Raw genomic sequence first — 15,469 nt, forward strand, 5'->3', positions numbered from 1 at the left:
TGTCAATCCAGTCTGCCTGATCCTTCCCCTGCCTCCTCGTATTCTGCTGGTGGAGACACAATGCGTTCCCGTCTCTTGGCCTTATTTTAGCTGTTCGCAGGCCTCTTCAAGACAGATAAGTAAATGCATCTGACCCTTTTTGTGCCACTCTCTCACTATTTTGCTGGAAACAGGAGCATGTATTTGATGTTCAGTGTGATCAGCCTCTGTTTCACAGTCCTGATGTGCAGTATTACATTTTAAAAACCTAGCGATTTAGTTCTTGTAATAGTGATTAAAAGCTCAATTCACTGGTGAAATCAGAATTGTATTAAATATTAAGGTAAAGGTACTTTGAGAATGTTACCTTATTCCTGTATACAGCCTTTGGAGGTTAATTTATATTAGCCTCCACCTGCAGCTCTATAAGTGCTCAAACCCTGAATAAGGTAGGAAAATTGATCCCACGCAGAGACAAAGGCCTGGGTGTGCAGAGGTGTTTCTGTTCCTCTGGCAGGATGACCATTTCATTTGGGCAGTGCCTAGGAACTTGATTAACTTCAAAGAGGTCTCCCCCTAACATCCCTGAAAAACCTTAGACCTAGAAATGTGTTGAACTAAAGACCTCCAGAGGACAAGGACAAACATGCCAAGCTGGTCTGTCCAGGGTGTGTTGCACTGGCTTGAAGGAACAAGATTTCTCTGCCATGAGGTTTATCACAGCACCAAATCAGCTGGACCTTGCCAAGAAGGTATCCAGCCTTTAGAGCCCTCTTCAGATACAGTCTTACTCATTGCATTATTCTGAGGTCCAAAAAAGAGACGAAGAATCAGATGTTTAAAGAATGGAGTCAGCAAAAGTTGTCACTAATTGCGCAGCAACTTTACCAAATTCATTTTGGTTTTGAGAGTTGATTTATGTACTACTGATTTGTAGTCTGTCGCAACTTGCCTTGCTTTATGAATATTGATAATCAGTATGCAGTCACAATTTGGGATTCTTGCATACCAAAATGTCTTTTCGATGCCTCAAACTGCCCTAATCTGCAAATAGGGCCATGTGTGAATGTCAAAAATGCTGGTTACATCCGGCCCAAAGTTTGAAGTTCGAAACCTAGACAGGGAAAAAGAGCCAATAGAGTCCAGCATTTTCCTGCCCCCTCTGACCAATTCCCACCAGAACAAACTGCTTCACTGGGACCTCGTCCAACACCTATCTGATGCCGTGAAGCCCTCTTCGGATGCAGCCAGCTGCCTTGCCCTGCTAAAGGATTTTGACTTTCAGAAAAAAGATTGAGTCCCATTGTAAAATCCCTGACCATGTTAAACCTTGTTGATGTATCTGACCCACTCAATTGCAGTCAGCTTCAAATTGTGCACTGACCCTTGTATACTACAACCATTGAATACCTGAGGTTCCGTGACGATTGTAAGTGGTGTTTTCGACTCGCCCGAATATAGTCGAGTCTGGTATCTATGAACCGCAAATGACGAGTTTAGTAAGTGTGCACAGTGTCGCTGTGCTAACTTAAACCATTCGTTTGTTATGTGGGTTTTTCATCTGTACCCACGGGTTCCATCTTATATACGGCATCCATTTTGTCTCTTGCCCTCATGTAGCCAGCGAACGGACGCTGTCCGCTTCGCGACCCTGGGACTCCCAAGATATTTGCGGAAGACACATGTTCTTTGTAAGTGTCTTTATGACGAGGGGGATGCTACTGTAAGGCAGATGGCGCCGCTCGAGGCTCATCTTGCCGCACGGGCTTATTGTCTCAGCCGTGCATCTCATTAGGCACGTCCCTTTGATGCCTGTATCTCGTGTTTCCCGATATCTCCCCTTTTACACCCTTTCCGATCTCCCCACTGTCTCCGTCTTCCTCTGCACCTGTCCTCGTTCCTATTTCGATCTATTTTACTGCTGATTGGAATTTGCTAATGGTGGGAAGATGGTTTTTACAGTTGGGAACCGCCAAATGTTTCCGCACTTATGTTCCGGACCTGATGTGTTTCAAAGTGACCAAAGCGACCCCTCTGGGGGATAATTGTGGGAACCGGGTTGTAAACTTTTGTGTTCAATGTTATCCTATGGGTAAAAACTGTATAAAAGGAGCGATCCACAGAACCAATTTGAAGCAGTCTCCCCAAGTTGCACGCTGTGTACTTGTCGTGATCTCTGTGTTCCCTGCAGCAAATAAACCTTGAATCTTTGACGCCGAAGGAAGTGTCCCGTGTCTCTGTGACTTGTACGCCGGAGCAGGTTACCCACGAAGGTTTCAGGTGTTGTGCCCTGGCACCGCTGGGTCTTAAAGAACCCAGTCCTTCAGTTGGCGCCCAACGTGGGGCTGCATCAGTGGTACCGGTCCAAGCCCGACGATCGTGAGGAACTTCGTGTGAAATCTCCGAGGGAAGGTGCACTCCGCTTCATCGATCCTGTTGTCGAAATAAGTGGCCCGAAGACTTTTCCCGCGAAGATTCCCGCCTCCTGACGGCTGCGACGGACTGCTGCCCTGACTGTAGACCTGTTTTGGCGCCTGGCGTAGACCTTGGTATAGCGAGACGATTGACAGGCCTTCCTGGTGACGCCATCGATCTTTGAGTTAAGTATTTGTGGGTCGCTCCCAGAGTTCTTGGTTGTGGTTACTTAGTGGTTGCATGGTTCCATTGCATTTGTGGTTCTTGGTACTTTGTTGTGTTGTTTGACGACTGCAGCCGCCAAAAACCGAGGGTTTTGTTCTTTGCTGGGACTTGGTAAATCCCGTAACCCTTGAAGTTTGTGAAACTCGGCTAGTGTGCAAGATGCCTGGTCGCAGTACTTTGTTCAGTTGTTTTAGACCTTGTGGTGCGGATTCCCGGCTGGAGGACTCGTGTCCGATACCTCCGGTTGGGACTCCTACTTATGACCTGTATAGCAAACATGGGCTAGGCCCGATTACCTTTAATGATTATTGGATTAAATATACAAAGAAAGACGGCGACCTTCGTTGGCCACCTCACGGTAGCTTCGAGGCGTCGATCTTAGATAATCTAGAAATGAAGTTGTTCGAACGTAAATCAAGGCCGGCCATGTTTGATGCCTTTCGGTTGTGGCGCAAAGAAGCCCGACAGAAAGAGATCAGACAGAATAAACGTAGTCAGCGAGATAATTTTGCTACCATAGTGAAGAAAGCTGAGCAGTTCCAGCGTGATAAGGAGGATAAGGATAAGGAAGTGTTTGAAAGACTACAGCGTATGACCATAGATAAATGTTATCCTGCTTTGCCTACGGAGTCGGATAAGAAGGAAGAGGCAGTTGAAGATCCTTTAATGTCCTATCTTATGAAGTCGCCACCTCCGTACGTACAGGGTACCGCAGTTCCTGTGGTCCCTGCCGTACCTGTTCTTCCACCTATTGTTCCTCCGCCTGTTCCTCAACCTGCACCCGCTCTTCCGTCTGTTCCTGCACCTTTGTCTGTTTCTATTCCTACTGCTCCTCCGCTTCCACATACTCCTGCTCCCGCTACTGCTCCTGTTTTGTTAACCCCTGTTGTTGCTACTGTTTCTACTCCTTCTCTTGTTAGCCCTGTGTCTTATTCTTCTCCCTCTACTCGTAGTCGCAATTCTCCCCTTGTGGCTAGCTTCTTTCAGTCGCTCGGACCTGTTCATGGGTCTGCTGGTTCCGATGGTCCTCAGAGACGTAGTCAGCTTCCTGGAAACAGAGAACGTGTTGCGCTATATAATATGGCGATGGGTTGGATGGTAAATCCGCAGAGAAGTCCACCCCGTGTTGTTCTCGAAACGTTCTGTCAATTCAATATACCAACCCAGAGATATGTGTTTAATGAAATGTGCAAGTTCCTTCATGATCAGATAGCTGCCAATGCGCCTGACGAGGTGCTCGCCGCCCTGTCTGATCTCCAGCTTCAGTTCGCAAATGGGCTGATAGTGGATACCAACGTTCGACGTGCTGTTGAACGATTGCTATCTCTTCGTCCCGCTCCCATCCCTCATGCATTATTTGTTGAGGATATTGAAAAACAACCAGACGAGTCTGGCCAATACCCTATGCGGGAAGTTCCACCAGTGTGGATGCCAGGCGATGCTACTGCTATTCCTATTGTTCCGCCGCATTTCCAGAGAGTATGGATACATCTCCCATGGAAAAGATCGGAAGTGTTACAGGTGAAGCAATCTTTGCCTGACCCTCGCAAGAATCCTGCAGGGTATTACAAAGAATTATCGCAGCTCATAGATGCTACGATAATGAATCTTGCCGATATCGATATGTTGTTTGGTAACGTCGTACCGCAACCGGTATGGGCTAAGATTCGTCAACAAGATCACACAAACGAACTAGGTGGTGATTGGGCGGCCATTGTAGCGGCAGATGGGTTGCAAGTTGGTGGTGCAAAGCCTGAGCAGTTGATTGCTGCTCTTCCTCAGCGAATAATTACGTTGATGAAGACTCTTATGCCAGCTATGAGGGTAAATTGGGACAAATTGTCAGCTTGCAAACAAAAGAAAGATGAGAGTGTTTCGGACTTCTTTACGAGGTTTGAGGAAGCATTCATTGACCATAGTGGACAGGATATGGGTACTGAGGGTGGACAAAGGTTGTTTGTGGATAAATTTGTGTCGAACTTATTGCCCGACTTGAGCAATAAATTAAGGAATTCGGAGAGTGCATGGGCCGTTTCTACCTCAGCTCAGATATTGGCTACGGCACAATATTATGAGAATAGGGAGAAAGAGGAGAATGACCGTGCTGACAAAAAGACGAAAGAACTGAAAACTAAAGTGTTGTTGCAACAAGCGTATCCGCCGCGTTCTAATCAGAATGCGCCCCAACAGAATAGATCGCAGTCGCAATCGAATCGATCGCAGCCGCGTAATGATTCCTCCTCTCAAAGATCATCGTTAGGGTACAATCAATGTGCTTATTGTAGACAGGAAGGACACATTAAATTCAACTGCCCCGTTCTAAATGAACGTAATAGTGGTAATTCGTCTAAAGGAGGCCGTGGTGGTTCACAGCAGGCATCGCGTGGTAGAGGTCGTGGTGCTCAAAACGATCGCTCAGACAACTCATCTAATTCTAATAACTGTTTCGATCAACGTGGATCGTCGCAAGGGCGATCTGCGCAGTACAATGTAGATGATTATTACGTCGATCAGGGAACTGACGACAGTAATTACTAGGACAGCCGAAGACAAGGAGAGGGAGTGGTATCAGTTCCGGTTGATCAGAGAGGGCCTTACGTCGCAGTTGCTACATCGGGCGTCGTTGAGCCTTTTCTGTTGGACACTGGTGCAGCGAAAAGTTCTATCATGCATTCGAAACTCCCTGGCGCACCTTTGTCTGGCTTAACAAATGTTTCCGTTGGATTCTCTGGCGCCCCTGTTAGCAATCCAGTTTCGCGCCCTTTGCCCCTTCAAATTGGGCCACGTGAGCTAGAAGCTCCGTTGATTTTGACTACTGGTTGTGGTGAAAATCTTCTGGGTCTGGATTTGCTTAAACGTTTGTACGCAACTTTGTATTGTTCTCCTGCGGGTGTAAAGCTTACGTTAGGAGAGAGGGTTGTCTCTCCTATGTATTTGTCTCTCGATAAGCTTCCACCGGAATTGAGTTCTCTTCCTGCGTCTTTGTGGGCGACGGGTCCAAATGACGTGGGCCTACTTGATATCTCCCCCTATGTTGTTCAGTTGAAAGCTAATGTGCGATTGCCACGTATTCCCCAATATCGTATCTCCCTTGATGGTGAACGGGCTTTGTTAGCGATCATTTATGATCTGATCGAGAAAGATGTTATTGAAGAGACTCGGGGAAACGTGTGCAATAGCCCTGTACTGCCCATTCTTAAACGTACTGATCCTACAAAACCGCCTGTTTATCGCTTTGTTATCGATTTACGGGAGGTAAATAAAATTGTGGTTCCTCAATTCCCTGTTGTGCCTGACATCACGGCGCTACTGACTCTGATTCCAGCTACTGCATCATGGTTTTCGGTGATTGATTTGAAAAATGCGTTTTTCAGCATCCCGATTGCCGAAGAGAGCAGGGACCTCTTCGGTTTCTCTCTCGGTGGACGTAGCTTCCGGTTCAAACGCGCTCCTCAGGGCTACTGTGAAAGTCCATCGATTTACAGTCAAGCCTTGAAGGGTCAACTGGATGCATTTAGGTTGCCGGTTGGTGCGGCTTTGATCCAATACGTCGACGACTTATTGGTGGCTGCCGATACTCAGGACATTTGTAAAATTGCTACAGTGTCGTTGCTGCAACATCTCTGTGAGTTAAATCACAAGGTGTCACCTTCTAAACTCCAATATTGTTGTCAAGAAGTAACCTATCTAGGTCACTTATTGTCAAAGGAGGGAAGGAGATTGACCCCAGAGAGAATTGCAGCGATTGCGCGAATGGCTGTGCCAAAAACCCAAAGAGATGTGCGTGCCTTCCTAGGTATCACGTCGTACTGCAGGCAGTGGATTCCTAATTTTTCATTGCTAGCGAAACCATTGGTGGCTCTTACGTGTAAGGATGTTTCAACTCCTTTACCATGGACGGAAGAATGTCAGAAAAGTTTTTCAGAACTGCGTGATTCATTGTGTTCGGCTCCTGTGTTAGGTACCCCTGATTACAGTAAGCCGTTCACGTTATATGTTCATGAGAGGGAAGGTTGTGCTTTGAGTGTTTTAACGCAACCTTTTGGTGGTAAACAGCGTCCATGTGCATATTTTTCCTCGACCTTGGACCCAGTAGCTAGAGCATTGCCGAGTTGTTTACGAGCAACAGCGGCAGCTGCGGTCTCCATCCGACAATCAGCAGGATTGGTCATGGATAATATGCTTACGGTGATGGTTCCGCATGCAGTCGATACTCTTTTGAATCGAACGAAAACTCAGCACTTGACGAGTGCGAGGTTGTCTGGGTACGAATTGACGCTCTTGGCAAGCCACATTCAGATAAAACGTTGTAATGTCCTAAACCCGGCAACTTTGTTACCAATTAGCACAGAGTCAGATGAAGTAGCAGAACATGACTGCTACTTGAGGACTGAAGAGGAAACGAAAGGTCGAGTGGACCTTAAAAACACCCCATTGGAAGATCCGGATGGCACTCTGTATGTGGATGGGTCATGTTTTAAGTTGCCGAATGGTGATGTGACTACTGCTTATGCTGTTGTAACATTGAATACTGTTGTTGAGACTGCAAGATTGAATCAGAATTCTGCCCAAGCTGCGGAATTGATTGCTCTCACTAGAGCATGTGTGTTAGCAAAAGGGAAACGTGTGAATGTGTACACCGACAGTCAATATGCGTTTGGTGTAGCGCATAGTTTTGGACGATTGTGGCGTGAGAGAGGTTTCTTGACGTCGCACGGTACGAAGATACAGCATGGCCAGCTTGTGAACGATCTTTTGGATGCATTGACTTTGCCTACGCAAGTTGCGATTGTTAAGTGTAGTGCGCATCGTAAAGTGACGGATGATGTTGGTCGTGGTAATGCGTTTGCGGATGAGACTGCTAAGGAGACTACCCGGAACCTTAGCACTCGAATGTACGTGACGAGTTCGGTTAGGTGGCCTACAGAATCGAGTATGTGTGAAGATACTATCGAGAGCGTGAAAGCAATTCAGAATGAGGCCACTGAGACTGAAAAGACGAAGTGGAGAGAAAGTACGGGAAAGTTGGATGCGAATGGTTGTTGGATTGATTTGTCGGATCAGAAAAGATGGATGTTGCCTGATGCGTATGTGCTGGCCGTTGTGACAATGGCACATGGGTTAGCACATATTAGCGCGAAAGGTATTTGTAAGTTGCTGGCTGCTGTGTGGAAGAATGATGGCATTACGAAATGTGCTGAACGTTTGGTGAAGAATTGTATGGTGTGTATAATGTACAATCCTGGCAAAGGAACCCCAACTCCCCCTGGCAGTTTTGCTCCTCCTTCGTATCCCTTTGAGGTGATCCAATTGGACTTCATCCATATGGAGCGATGCAATAACCTGAAATACGTTTTAGTTGTGGTTTGCGCATTCTCCCGATGGATCGAGGCCTATCCCCTCAAAGACAATACTGCTTTGTCTACTGCGAAAATCCTACTGAAGGAATATTTTCCTCGGTATGGAATGCCTAGAGTCGTGTGGTCAGATAACGGAAGTGAGTTTGTTGGAAGTGTGATGAAGAGTGTGTGTAAGGGCCTTGGAATAAATCAAAAATTCCATAGCGCCAATCATCCCCAGTCAGCTGGATTAGTTGAGGGGTACAACGGCACCCTTAAACTAAAGTTAGCAAAGATTCAGGCTACGACTGGTCTTTCGTGGCCTGACGCTTTACCTTTAGCACTACTGTCAACTAGGGCGACTGTACACTCCCGAATAGGGCTTAGTCCCTATGAGATAGTGTTCGGCCGTCCTGCGAATGTGTGGGGGGTTCCTAGGCCAGGAATGTTTTCTGATCTTGAGTATCCAATGTTGATTGACTATTTACATGACTTGACTGCTAAACTGAGGTTAATTCACCAACAGGTTTACGACGCATTGCCGACGCAGACGGAGGGTCCAGGCCACCAGCTCCAGCCCGGAGACTGGGTGGTAACACGAAACTTTTCACGCAAGAATAATCTGGACCCGAGGTTCACCGGACCTTACCAGGTGCTCCTGGCCACGAGGACTGCCGTTCGTCTTGAGGGGCGTAAAAATTGGGTGCATGCTACGCACACCAAGCGAGTCCCCATCCCTTTGCCGGCAGACCCGTGGGTAAGGAAAGGCATTGCGTCAACAGAAACAGAAACATTGCCGGCGTTTGTGCCTTTCAGCGACGCACAGCCTGTTGGAGAATCCTCAGCGCAGCAGAAAGCCACTGTTGAACAATTGTCAGCCAAAGACTCAAGACCAGAACAATCAACTGATCAGCAGGACGCTGTCTCTTCAACGGATCCTTTGTTCGACGAGCAGAAACGTCCCGGGAAACACCGATATTCTTTGCGATCTCGCACTAAGGACAAATAAAATTTTTCTTGCTTTGCTGAAATTGACAACTGCATTATCCCCGTTTTCCGTGATCAGTTTTGAACATTCGTATCACTGTGATTTGTGTACATATATATATATTGTGCTTCCTCCCTTGTATCTTTTTACTTCCACAGCCGAGAGACTTTGTGCTTGTATATACATATTGTGTATTGAAGGCCGTAGGGCCGCGCGCGTACTTCCTTCTGGACAGTAGGTCTTGACGCTAGGTTATAGGCCGTCGGTTCCTAGGAACTCCTAGGGATTGACTATTGCTGCACAGAACGAAGTGCGTCAAGAAACGTTGCGGACGGTCGTAGGGAATGGCATTCTCGAAGCTGAATGATTTGGAGGGAGCTAAGGCGCACAGACTTAAGCTGCAGCAACTCAGTCGTACCAAATGTTTTATATTCCAACTGTTTGTATTGTTTTTGACTTCTTCTGCATTATTGGCGGGTGGGGTGTATTACACGATGTCTTATTTCTTACCTGCTACACCTACTCCTACTCCTTACCCTATTCTTACCTCTACTGCTTCTCCCCATTCCTTTCACATGTTACCGGAACACGAGCAGGCTAGACGTGTAGAATTCCGCAACAATTCCTTTATTCAGCTCCTCCATCAGCATCAGTTAGTGGTTAACACTACTAATTGTTGGGTGTGTGGGTTGATGCCACATACTACGGATAAGGGAATTCCATATCTGGTGTTACCGTATAGTTCCCAAGGGTCAGCTCGAGCATTCCAAACAATGTTTCGAAGCGCACTGGGTTTCCACCCCATTCGAGAACCACGTTCCCCCTACTCTGGCCCTACCTCGTATCAGAAGCCTTTGTCGATAGCCATAGAGGATTTAGATAGTGAAATCTATGATCCTTCGCTTATTCCCGAAGAAGAGGTACAGGCCTATAAGGTCCTAAGTAGAGGTGAATATAGTGCGTTCACTAGTGAAAAGCAGCTTAAAAGCTCGCCTCCAATATGGGTCGTACCCCACACTGGTAATTTTTGTCTTATGGGTCGTGGCCGAAGATCACAAGCCCGACTTGGAGCGAGTGCTTGCACCGAAAATTACATTCTGCCGATGTTCTCGTCCCCTGTGTTTCTGGCTGCCAAGGGTACATACTTTATCTGTTATGATCGTGCATACACATGGTTGCCCGCAGACTTCATGGGCTCATGTTTTATTGCAAATCTGTTGCCTCCGACGTTCACTGTAGATGCCGATTATCATAAGACTAGAGTTGTACGAGGCGTAATTAGCGAAGAAGACACTGCCGGTCAAGAGGCAGGAGACTTTTTCAAGGGTTTCCTCCCGTTTTGGGGACCTATGGTCAATAGTAGGAACCTGAGACAGTTGACTCGAGTGGTAGAATCGACAGCTAATATTACTGCCAGTGCCCTTGGTAATATTACCACAGAACTTCAGGCGGAGAGACTTATGACGTTACAAAACCGTATGGTTTTAGATGTCATTTTAGCAGATCGCGGTGGGGTATGTAAAGTGATCCATTCGAGCTGCTGCATTTTCATTCCAGATAATGCTCCTACTGTCTATCAAGCCATCTCGAGGTTGCATAAGATCTCCGAATCCATACACGTGGATGTAGGGGATTGGACGCTACTTGGATGGTTTTGGGGCCTGATGTCGACTTGGGGTTGGAAAATTCTGATGATCATTGGAGTTGTGGTAGTGTTCCTGTTCACGTGTTGCCTTTGTGTGCAGTGTGGTCCTGCCTTATGTGGCCTCTGTGCTACAACGTGTATGAGACAACCATCTGTTACCAAGGGGACTCGGTTGGACAGAGCTATGCTACAGCAACATCTCGATGGTCTGATGAATATCGAATATGATTCCGACTAGTGCTTGCCTACATGAGGGCAAAAGGAGCGTCTGAGGTTCCGTGACGATTGTAAGTGGTGTTTTCGACTCGCCCGAATATAGTCGAGTCTGGTATCTATGAACCGCAAATGACGAGTTTAGTAAGTGTGCGCAGTTTCGCTGTGCTAACTTAAACCGTTCGTTTGTTATGTGGGTTTTTCATCTGTACCCACGGGTTCCATCTTAGATACGGCATCCATTTTGTCTCTTGCCCTCAAGTAGCCAGCGAACGGACGCTGTCCGCTTCGCGACCCTGGGACTCCCAAGATATTTGCGGAAGACACATGTTCTTTGTAAGTGTCTTTATGACGAGGGGGATGCTACTGTAAGGCAGATGGCGCCGCTCGAGGCTCATCTTGCCGCACGGGCTTATTGTCTCAGCCGTGCATCTCATTAGGCACGTCCCTTTGATGCCTGTATCTCGTGTTTCCCGATACCTCCCCTTTTACACCCTTTCCGATCTCCCCACTGTCTCCGTCTTCCTCTGCACCTGTCCTCGTTCCTATTTCGATCTATTTTACTGCTGATTGGAATTTGCTAATGGTGGGAAGATGGTTTTTACAGTTGGGAACCGCCAAATGTTTCCGCACTTATGTTCCGGACCTGATGTGTTTCAAAGTGACCAAAGCGACCCCTCTGGGGGATAATTGTGGGAACCGGGTTGTAAACTTTTGTGTTCAATGTTATCCTATGGGTAAAAACTGTATAAAAGGAGCGATCCACAGAACCAATTTGAAGCAGTCTCCCCAAGTTGCACGCTGTGTACTTGTCGTGATCTCTGTGTTCCCTGCAGCAAATAAACCTTGAATCTTTGACGCCGAAGGAAGTGTCCCGTGTCTCTGTGACTTGTACGCCGGAGCAGGTTACCCACGAAGGTTTCAGGTGTTGTGCCCTGGCACCGCTGGGTCTTAAAGAACCCAGTCCTTCATACCATTGATGCTTTGAGCTGTTTGGAGTGACTTTTACTTTAAAAAGATATAAATTAATATCTGTTGTACCCCTTATTTGATTTTTGTCTTTCTGTTTATTAAATTATTCTCTATTTTTATAAATTGGAGTTGAGTTGTGTTGTGTTTTTCACTTTTGAACTTTATTGGCACTTCTAATGCTTACTCAAGATAAGTGTGTCTGCTCCGTGCCTCAGCTATCCTGGGCTGAGCTTAATTAATGAAAGCTTTACTGGACCTACGAAGATAGAGACATTATTACTTGAGTCGGACTCTCATCTATCCCAATTAATAATCCAGTTTCTCACAATGTCAAAAAGGATTGTGGGTCGCTTCATGACCTCCAGCATGAATATTTGATGAGCCCCTCATCTGTTCTCCTTTTTTTCACAGCTGCCTCTTACTACATCTTTGCCCTTTGTTTAATTTTTTTTTAATTTGGGTGTCTTAGTCCAACCTGTTTCACCTACAGCCTCCTTTCATGTTGGGGGCTATGTGGGTAGCCCCAAGACACCCACACCCATAGGAAGCTCCCTGCACACAGCACCCTTCCTTTCGGTTATGGGAAGGAGCCTACCCACTTTGTAGTGCTCCGGCCACAGCAGGAGCAACACACCTTCATCATCTTCCAACCACAGCAGTACACTTTCCCCTGTCCACAAGAGGCACGTCAGAGTGAAGGACATTAACCTGCCAGTGAGATTGGACCAATTTGCCTGCCCTGGTCTCTTCAAAAGCAATAGTGTTATTTGTAAATGCTAAACTATGCTATGTCTAGAATTGCCAGTTGCTCAGGATTGTTGAGTTGTACTTTTGCAGTCATGCTTTAAATAGAGGTTTCTTTGTAGACTGCTATGTCTGATCCATGTTTGCGAATATAACAATACCTCTGTAATCTATGAAGAATACCACATTCATGACACTTTCTGGTGTTTAGTACTCCAGCCATAGTCTTACAAAACAATTAATTAACCTATACATATATCAAAATATATATTAATATATTAATGTAATAAATAGATATTAAAGAACATACAATGTATTAAGTACCTATTAATTTAACTGATCGCAACTGGTGAAGGTTGAAAAAGCATATTGTTTGAATATGAATTTACCTTGAAGAAACAAAAGACGAGAGAAGTTTGGGAAGATAGGAACAGTTGGCTTACTCAAACTCTTGGGCCGTGAGAACAGTTACATAGTTGGGGTCTGAGGACTGTCTCAAAGTACAGTCTATCTGAGCACCATTATATAGATTTATTGGAGCATCATAAAACAATTCAGAGATCCTTTTTCCTAGTCAAGGAGTCATAAATTACTCTCACCTGATAACAAATGCAGGTGGGTCTCGACCTAGCGTGGACACAGTGAGGGTCAGTAGATAACATGTCCAGATGTCTGGCATTGGGAGGGCATGATCACTGCATGTGCTGTGTGTGCTGTGTTCTGATTGGCTGAGTTTACCTAACAGTGTTCAGACAGAATATCGAGTTGGAAATGTCGACTTACACAAATACCGGGTTGGAAATATGTTCTTTTTTGTAAAAAAATGTTATTGACATCACATAAGGGTAATGTACAAAAGTTCATAACATAAATTCAATTATATACATAAAATCATCAATTACAATAAAAATCATAATCCTCCTAAGCAGTTAATCAACCTAATATGGGACATTCCAATTCCTTATTGATCAGTAGTACCCTATATCGAGAGATCCATAGGGCCCCATATTTTCACATTCTTGACCCTAGAGGATGTGCCCCTTTTTTTAGGCAGGGCAAATTCCATGCCATAAGTCGTTTTAATAATAGACCACCAGTCATAAATTGTTGGTGGTAGCAGAGAAACCCACATCCGGGCAATAGCCAGCCTAGCTGCTACCATCATGATGGAAAAGAATTGTGCTAGAGCAGGCTTAGCAACCCTATTCCCTAACATAATTTCCAAAGCAGTAAATGTAGGTCTCATTCCAAAATACTAGACCAATCTTCTGCCAGTAGAGTTGTAATTTCGGACATTTTATAAACATATGTACTAAATTTGCAGCTTAGGTCCCACATTTAGGGCATTTAGTCTTTTCTCCTCCATTATTACCCCTGCCCATCTACTAATCCTTTCAGGTGTATAATACAACATACCAATTGTGCGAAATTGTTGTAATTGCAAACTCACAGAATGGACTAAGTCACCAATATTAGCCAAAACCTGTGCGAACATATCAGATGTTATTGCCAAATTTAGCGTTTGACTCCATTGTAATGCTAACTTATCACATCCATCGGCTTTGAAACTTGTCGGCAGCTTATACATATTACCTATAAGAGATCTGGTTTTCACTTCATACATAAGATCCCAAAGCAATGAATTTGTAATAAAATTAGGGTCAACTTTTCTCTGAAAATAATCACTTATCTGTACATATTCAGTTTATATTGGCGTTGTAAAACTTCAAATGACTTAGTTCCTCCGCCATCATACATGTCCCCCAGATATAGCATCCCATACTTAGACCATGATCTACCTCTGTAATCCTGAAAAATTTCTTGTAGTATTGGGTTCCCCCAAAGTGGAAGTTTAGTGTGAATTACCAATAAAGAACATTTTGTGGTCATAGCCCGCCATATAAAAACATAATCTCTAATGGTCTTGTATTTAACACGTTTAAAGTAATTCATGTCATTAATACGATATAAAAAAAAAACTGTTGTTCCCCAAGATTGGTCAATATAAAGAGATCCCTAGCAGAATACGGAAACGTCCAGCAAACGATGACCAAAAATAATATCTAAAATCTGATATCCCGAGACCCCCTTGTTTATAGGGTAATTTGAGCAAGTCAATAGCCCGACGGGCCTTTTTGAACCCTCAAATGAAACCGCTCAGGATCCCGTCCAATTTTAAAAAAAAGATGTTCGAGAGACGTAAAAGAATGGACCTGAACAGATATAAAAATGTGGGTAGTATTTTCATCTTAATTAGATTACATCTCTCCATAAGCCCTATAGGGAGTGTATGCCATTTTTTAAAGATTTTAGCAGTTTCGGTTAATAAAGGAGTATAATTTAGAGATAATATTTGACATATTTTAGCAGAAATGTAGACCCCTAAATACGTAGCTGAGGTACAACTCCCCAAAATCGGTGAACTGGATTCAAAATTGAGAAGTACCTGTGTCTTCTTGATATTTAGTTTGTATCCTGAAACTGATCCAAATTTAATTGCCCCTTTCTCAATAGCTGGGACAACTTCTACAGGATTTGTAGAAAAAATTGCCAAATCGTCCGCATATGCTGTTATTTTTAAGCTACTAAAGGTAGTTTTTAGTGATTTGATGTTTTGTTACCTTGTAAAGCACGTATAAACGGTAGGCCTGGGCAGTAAGTTCCGTTCTGCTCGCGGAATTTGTGGAATTTGGGTAATTTTGCATTCCGCAGAGAACGCAAAATTGCCCAAAATTCTGCGTTCCGTGACTAAGCGAAATTTTTTGCTTGTTTGCGTTCTCAAATGCGTGTTCCTGAGATATTTCCCCCCCGAGCACGCAAACAGCGATTGCGAACAGTAAAAAAGCATCTCGAACAGGCAATTCTTCGTGTTCGCAGAATTTCTGCGAGTTTTCTGAGATTTTTTACCGTTTTTGCGGAGATTTGCGTAACGCAATTACGCAAATTCCT

Source organism: Lissotriton vulgaris, chromosome 1_1 (assembly GCF_964263255.1).
Source record: "Lissotriton vulgaris chromosome 1_1, aLisVul1.2, whole genome shotgun sequence".
Lineage (NCBI taxonomy): Eukaryota > Metazoa > Chordata > Amphibia > Caudata > Salamandridae > Lissotriton > Lissotriton vulgaris.